The sequence below is a fragment of the Uloborus diversus genome, chromosome 1 (assembly GCF_026930045.1).
Source record: "Uloborus diversus isolate 005 chromosome 1, Udiv.v.3.1, whole genome shotgun sequence".
NCBI lineage: Eukaryota > Metazoa > Arthropoda > Arachnida > Araneae > Uloboridae > Uloborus > Uloborus diversus.
In genome coordinates this window covers 79,792,087-79,800,263 of record NC_072731.1, presented here as the reverse complement: position 1 = coordinate 79,800,263, position 8,177 = coordinate 79,792,087, and the positions used below count along the sequence as shown (strand labels likewise).

At 32.3% G+C, this 8,177-nt stretch overlaps 1 non-coding gene across 1 annotated transcript; it reads left to right on the top strand.

Moving 5' to 3' along the window:
• Nucleotides 1–6,845: 6,845 nt before the first annotated feature.
• On the top strand, nucleotides 6,846–6,918 carry Trnav-aac (transfer RNA valine (anticodon AAC)). The gene has a single exon. It is a non-coding gene; the product is annotated as a tRNA-Val (tRNA).
• The last annotated feature ends 1,259 nt before the right edge of the window (nucleotides 6,919–8,177 follow it).

Below are 8,177 nucleotides of genomic sequence, written 5' to 3'. Positions count from 1 at the left end.
TTAGTATCGCATCATCTACAAAAATATTTGCCGAAAAAACATTCAGTCTAAATTCCTTTTAGTAAATATTTATTTACACAAAAGGTTTTTTTTTTTTTTAAAAATTAAAAATAGTGAATTTAATGACGATTTAACAGATGCAAGATTCGTTATTTTATTATTTTGAAAAACAAAATGGAATTTTACGTAAGATAAGGGGAGGAGGGATCTTACTTTCCCTTACAAAGGGAAGGGGGATCAAAAATTGCCAACATCATCCCAACGCAATTAAGAGCCATTGTCTGTAAGGATCAGGCAGGTTGTGATTGTTGACATTTTTAATTTTCTTTATTTTCATATATGTTGTTCCTTATCATGAATGTAATGTTTGTGCAAAATATGAGCTTTGTCTGCCTTACCGTTTTTGGGAAATTAAATTTTTTAATTTAGGGGACGTGGCACATTTTTGCGTGTTTTTCAAATTTGCAGATTTTAAAGTTTTTGTTGCTTTAAGCGCCCCTATAATGACATGGATTTTTAAATTCTATACTATTATATGGTCTTCTTAGATACTACTACAGCTGTCAAATCGGTGTCACTACGAGGGCAACGGCCACAAACTCCGTTTAAAAATGACCGAAAATGAAGTTTTTTACTACATTCAATGCCAATTTTCTCAAAGCGCCTTCATGATGACACCAACGTTTTTACATAAATTCCTAGCTACACTTGCATACATCAAAAATATGTAATAAAATTGGTGTCACTATAAGGGCGCCAGAAGACATTGGAACTTTTATGTGATGAATTTCACAAAAATGCAAATGTTTAAAATCTAACTACTACTCTCGTCCTCATAGCAGAGATCTGAAATTAATTAAGTTTGATAACCAACATGTTCGTCTAACATATGAAATAAAAAAATCGGTGTCACTCCTATTACTTTCGGAAATATAATCATTCGAAATTAGTATGTTATGGAGTTATTTAAAAAAAAAAAACATTTCTAATTCGAATGACTTTTTGCACGGGTTGTTTTAAACTTTAATATAAAATTACAGTAGTGACACCTAAAATAATATGTTTCTAATGCTTTTATATGAAAAAAAAGCATTATAAAAAGCATTAGAAACACAGTAAATCGATATAGGTACAGATGGACGTATTGTGTAATGTGCATTATGACTAAAATAGTCGTACTAATATTTATATTTTTCCAACCATACTATTTTTTTTATCTGTTATTTATACTAAAAATGCAGCTATTTATAACATAATGTCTTAAATAGTGATGAACATAAGGTATTATATAGCGAGTATTCAGAATCTGAAACATAATTTGAGGATGACGTAGACTAAAACAAAGAAAACACATAAAAAATCAAATCACCCAGTTTCAGAAAGACGATCATTTCTTATTGATATCTGGTAATTTTGTAGCACTAAAGCTTGGGAAAACATGGTATCCCTGAGAAATAGTAGAAGTTGACCATTTGCAAGTAAAGGTGAAATGCATGGCAAGAAGGATTGGTATAAATTAATTTATTTGACTGGAAAGACGGCGAGTATTGGTGTGATAATCTAAACAATATTATGCACAATAGATCCACCTGTACCTATATCAAAACGAGCATTTTCTATTCAACATAAAGACGCTCTTACTGCCCAAAGCTGTTTATGTTAAACGCTGCTTCTTTGTAATAAATTAAAAATAAATATGTTCAAAACACTATATGGGTGTGGTAAAATTAAATTAACAAAATACATAAATAAACAAATAAAATAAATTAAAAATAATAATAATAAATTAAAAAATGCACCACAACCTAATAACTTCGAATGATTATGTTTCCAAAAGTAGTAGGATTGACACTAATTTTATTAGTTCAAATGTTAGACAAACGTGTTGGTTATCAAACTTAATTAGTTTCAGATCTCTGCTATGAGGGGGCTAGTTGTATTCAGATTAGCAAATGGTCAACTTCTACTATTTCTCCGGGATACCATATTTTCCCAAGCTTTAGTGCTACAAAATTACCAGATATCAATAAGAAATGACCGTCTTTCTGAAACTGGGTGATTTGATTTTTTATGTTTTCTTTGTTTTAGTCTACGTCATCCTCAAATTATGTTTCAGATTCTGAATGCTCGCTATATAATACATTATGTTCATCACAATTTAAGACATTATGTTATAAATAGTTACATTTTCAATATAAATAACAGATAAAAAATTAGTATGGTTGAAAAAATATGAACATTAGTACGACTATTTTAGCTATAATGCACATTACACAATACGTCCATCTGTACCTATATCGATTCACTGTGTTTCTAATGCTTTTTATAAAGCTTTTTTTCATAAAAAGCATTAGAAACATATTATTTTAGGTGTCACTACTGTAATTTTATATTAAAGTTTAAAACAACCCGTGCAAAAAGTCATTCGAATTAGAAAAGTCTTTTTTAAATAACTCCATAACATACTAATTTCGAATGATTATATCTCCGAAAGTAATAGGAATGACACCGATTTTTTTTATTTCATATGTTAGACGAACATGTTGGTTATCAAACTTAATTAGTTTCAGATCTCTGCTATGAGGGCGAGAGTAGTAGTTAGATTTTAAACATTTGCATTTTTGTGAAATTCATCACATAAAAGTTCCAATGTCTTCTGGCGCCCTTATAGTGACACCAATTTTATTACATATTTTTGATGTATGCAAGTGTAGCTAGGAATTTATGTAAAAACGTTGGTGCCATCATGAAGGCGCTTTGAGAAAATTGGCGTTGAATTAAGTAAAAAAATTCATTTTCGGTCATTTTTAAACGGAGTTTGTGGCCGTCGCCCTCGTAGTGACACCGATTTGGCAGCCGTAGTAGTATCTAAGAAGACCATATAATAGTATAGAATTTAAAAATCCATGTCATTATAGGGGTGCTTAATGCAACAAGAACTTTAAAATCTGCAAATTTGAAAAACACGCAAAAATGTGCCACGCCTCCTAAATTTAAAAATTTAATTTCCCAAAAACGGTAAGGCAGACAAAGTTCATATTTTGCACAAACATTACATTCATGATAAGGAACAACATATGTGAAAATAAGAAAAATTAAAAATGTCAACAATCACAAATGTCGTAAACTGCCTGATTCTTACAGACATTGGCTCTTAATGAATAGCTCCTTTGCTAACATTGAAAGTGATTTTCGTTCCAGAAGCAAACATTAAGGGAGAGTCGAAAGTAAGTGGACGGCGAGAGGAATGGGACAGCTGCATTCACGCCGAAATAAAATAACGAAATGTAAATAATTATTATAACAGCTTGTTCAGTAGACGTCGCAGATTAGAATCAAGCAAGAGTCTAAAGCTGATACATCTGCTGGACAGATTAAAAATAATTTCTCACACTTTATTTTGGCATAATGAACTGTCCCGTTCATAGGCGCCCATAAGTAAAGTTGCAGGGGGGGGGGGGAGGCTCAAATATTTCCCCCGTGGTTTAGCTGGATATTTTCCCCGTGGAAACTGATTTCAGGACAGATTCGAGTCACTAAAATTTGACATTTTTAATAACCTATTCATTAATGACTGAAGAAGAAATGTTTTTACATTTTTGCAAAGAAAAAAGTACTAAAAGCAAGGAAGTTCTAATTTCAAAGGGGGGTGGGGGGTTCGAGCCCCCCTTGTCCCCCTATATGGGCGCCCTTGGTCCCGTTCTTCTTGCCGTACCGTTCCTTGTAACTCTCCTCTGATAAATGTTTGAAAGAGAGTTGAGTTAAAAACCACATTCTCTGTGAATTTATTAATCGATAACTACTTGTGTGTTTTCCACACGCGGATATCCTTTTTCTTGTCTTCTAATTCGAAATATTTTTAAAAGGAAAGTGAATGCATTATAAAGACAAAACGCATAGAAAAAAATTTTATTTGTGACTTGGGGGAAAAAAAAACTTGTTTCGTGTCAAATTTTGTGTCATTTAAAATAAAAACAAAACTTTATTTACATTTATAAACTCAGTTGATGTTGAATCGCTTTCCCTTTCCGTCTCTCTCAACAATAGTTCTTACAAAACTATCAAACAAATCTTTATTAAAGCTCTTGTCTCGGCTTTTCAATGCTATACATATTTTAAAAAAAACCACTCTCGAAGACCTAAATGCATTTAAATGCGATTATGCGAATAATTTCTTTTATATAAGTGTCTACTCGATTGAATAGCCGAGTTTCAAGATGATCTGGGCAATAAAAAGGAAGGTGCGTTTTAAAAGCCAAGTTTATTTTAATGTTGGCTATTTCACACATTATGAGCATGTGTTTTAGAAGGAAGCGCCCGGCCCCTCTTCTGAAGTTTTCACTTCTTAAAACTCAAGAAATCGTTGCAGAAAGGAATAGGGGATCCATACGAAATGCTGTGTATAACAAAACGGTAGTGATGCATTTATATTTATTTTTACAATACTTTCATAATGCACTAAATTTGCTGAAAAGTTGACAAATATGTGTTGGGGACAGTGGGGCGAAAATTACATTTCACCTGAATTCATTTCATTTCAAAGTCCAACATGTTGAAACAGCAATAACGCCTTAAAATCTAAAATTAAAAACTTTCACTTTCGGCAGTATTTTGCCGTGGCTAGGTAAAGGGTAGTAACTGCATTTTTTTTTTTTGAGCAATCACGATTGCTTATTGTTTTTATTTGACCGTCCTTGATGTGCGGTTCCTTTTTCAGAATGGACCAGGGGCCTCTGCAGCACCGCCGTCCACCGGAGGATGGAGCTGCTCCTCTGGTCCTAGCCTCCACTAGCAGCACTGTCCACCGGAATTCCCTCCTCCTGGGCGGTGGCGTCCATGTCCTGCATACACACACTCCTACATACACACACGTTTACACACAAACAAGTCCTTACACACATACACGTAACTGCCCAGGAGGAGGGGCAGGCTTGGGAGGACAGGAGTCGTTTCTAGAAACAATAGCCTCCAATGGGTAGGGTCCTGTCACAACTCGTGATTGCGAAAAACATAATTTGAATTCAAAGTTTCAGAATTCAAATTAGATATTTACCCCCCCCACATATATTATATATATATATATATATATATATATATATATATATATATATATATATATATATTTTTTTTTTTTCATTTTCACCATCAACTGTACGTCAACTTTATTGTAGAAGCTTGCTTATTTGGTTTCTGCTGAATTAAAAGTGCGAAAAAAGAAAAAAAAAAGGAGTTTAATTCTGCAGTTACTGCTGTTTACCTGCCCAGCGCAGTTTGGATGTACGATTTGCTTGTTATTTAAAAGATTCAATATATTTCATTTTACATCTGAAACTTTTGACAAACGTTCTTAAAATGCTTTTAATCAGACATTTATATGCTTTGAATGCTTTTATCTTAATATGCTTTAAATCAGACGAAGATCAGATGAGACATTTTGTAACAATTAAAAAAGCAAATTAATTTCTTTGCGTATCTAAGTTATGATCTTTTGCTCAGTTTTATAAAGATGGATAACGAATTTAATTCGATATTTCTCTGCATGCCTGTAAATAACTTATTTTATACTTTTTTAAAGATATTCAACGAAAGTTTTTTTTACAAACAAAAATATTAATCTTAGTAAGTATTTAAAAACTTTCATTTTCTCTTATAATTTAAAAACATTAGTTACAAATTTGTGTCTTTGATTGGTTTTGTATATTAATCTTTTTTCTTTCTTTTCTTTTCTTTCTTTCTTTTCCTTTTTTTTTTTTTTCAAATATTCAGTTCAGCATAATAGCAAGAAAAAATTATACTGTTAGTTTTCTACAACTTATAATTTTCACTCATGTTTTCTCTCATAAAATATAGCTTTTAAGTTGATGTTATGCACTTGGGGAGCTATTCTGTGGCTATAACGTGAAATGAAAGTTCATATTTTCCATAAAGTATTTTAGTGATTCTTCTAAAAAAACAAAAACGCCCTTTCTTAAAACCTACATTTTAATAATGTTACCTCCTTCGAATCCCCCCCCCTACCCGTCTTCTTTTGGACTCGGTGTTTGAACACCCCCACTAATTTTCAAAACTCGGTATCGCTGGTTGTAGTAACTAGTTATTTGTGAATAACTATAGTGCTTATGATAAAACCTACAAAATAATTGGTAAGAAGAACACAATTTCCTCAGGGGTGTTCCCCTAGGTCATGTCGCAGACTGTGGCATTGAAGTTTTTAGGAGAGTGGGAAGGGGGGGAGTTGACGGGTATTTTTCTCATTTTCGTGGAGGGGGGGGGGTCTTTTCGATATGTAGGGGGAATGAAAGTCTTTGCTCCTAGGGGGGGGCACCTCTGAGTTTCTTGCCCCCAGGCGGATTTGTAGTGCCCCGAGTGAATCGTTAATTTCTTTCAACTTTACTGGCATTATCGAAAAGTTATGTTCTAAAATATGTGTATCGATGTTTTTTCGAATGGTAACCTGATTTTTCTCCCCAATTCGATTTAAAAAATAACAGGTTTCTAATTATTCTTTTTCTTTCTTAATTTTTTCTTCCAGAAGTAATTTTAATCGCTAAGCTCCCCTTCTCCCTCCCGCATACATTTTATAATTTTTTCTAAATGCATTCAAATTTCCAGAAAATAAAAGAATAAGGCAAATCAATGTTAGTGTTAGTCAAATCAAATATTAAAGGAAATGTTGACATTTCTGACAAACAAGAAAAATAATGCTTGCTGGTTCAAAAATTTCAATTTTGAAATGTAATTAATTCAGGGGTCGCTTTGAGTTGTCCTTCTTGTCATCATCCATGCGGAAAGTACAAGATAAACTGTAGTTGCCTTTTCAATTGCTTTTCACCAGCCGTTGATGCGTACCTATGGTGTAGTGGTTATCACATCCGCCTAACACGCGGAAGGTCCCAGGTTCGAAACCTGGTAGGTACATGGTATTTTTTTTAAGAAGCTCTTTTCCCTTATTGCATTTTCATTTCAGGGACATATTTTTGCAAAATAATTTTTGAGAAATGTTTTCTCTTTTAAATGCAAATTTAAGCTAAATATATTTTGCTGTTATGCTAAACTGAATATTTGAAGAAAAAAAAGCAAGGAAGAAAAGAAAAAATTTAATAGATAAATAAACGTAACCAAACAAAGACAAATTTATAACTAATGCTTTTAAGATATAAGAGAAAACGAAAGTTTTTAAATTCTTACTAAGATTAATATTTTTCTTTATTAAAAAAACCTTTCATTGTGTACAGTGGCGGCTCGTGCCTTAATTTAGTGGGTGGGCCCGCAGTTATGTTTATGGGTCATTCTTCAAAAAGTGTAACTTTTCTGACACACGGCTTTTACAGTAAAAACTTTAGGGAACAATTCATTTAACGATGATTTTTAATGTCATCAAAAATATATCTATTTAAACCTGACAACAATTTTTTAATTTTTTTTTTTTAGAAAATTTTTGGTTCACAACATGTGAATTCTCACCTTCGTAGCGTGTCATACACCTTGTGTGACTGTTTTTGTTGCTTAATAACTTGTTTAATTAAAAGCAGTGATGTTCCCATCAATTTTCCTGAGGGTATACTCCCAGTAATCTATTAAGCACAATTTGTGTAACGTGAACATATACATAGTATGTCACAATATGAAAATTTATGATTTTTATTTTTTTTATTTATGAGTAAAATAATTGGAACTTAGCTGGGCCATTGTTTATGGTTATTTCTGGAAGGTAACACTTTCTTGTAAGAATGAAAAAAAAAAGAAAACAAAAGGTTTCGAAATTGAAAAATATCAGCGTTCAAAAGTTACGTTTTCTGGAGAATGACCCTTATATGTTACACAGATAAAATGATGAAAACAATGGTTGGTAAACTAATGCTGAGGAACATAAAATGATACTTAAATCAGTTAATACAAACTTCAGATATCCCTACAAAATTATACCACTTGATTTAATACTCCCAAACCTGTTTTTGTGCGGTGGATAAGAACCTCATAAAAACAAATTGTTCGTTTTAAAGATAACTTCGTTCATTTTAAAAATCATTTTATCTGTTTCATAAATAATTTCGTCAATTGAGTCCCAATCTGATTGAAATTTTCATATATCGCGGGAAAAAAAAATCACAAAAAAATTGTACAAAAAGAAAGACCGCACAAAAACAGGTTTGTGTGTACATAGATTATACAGGGTG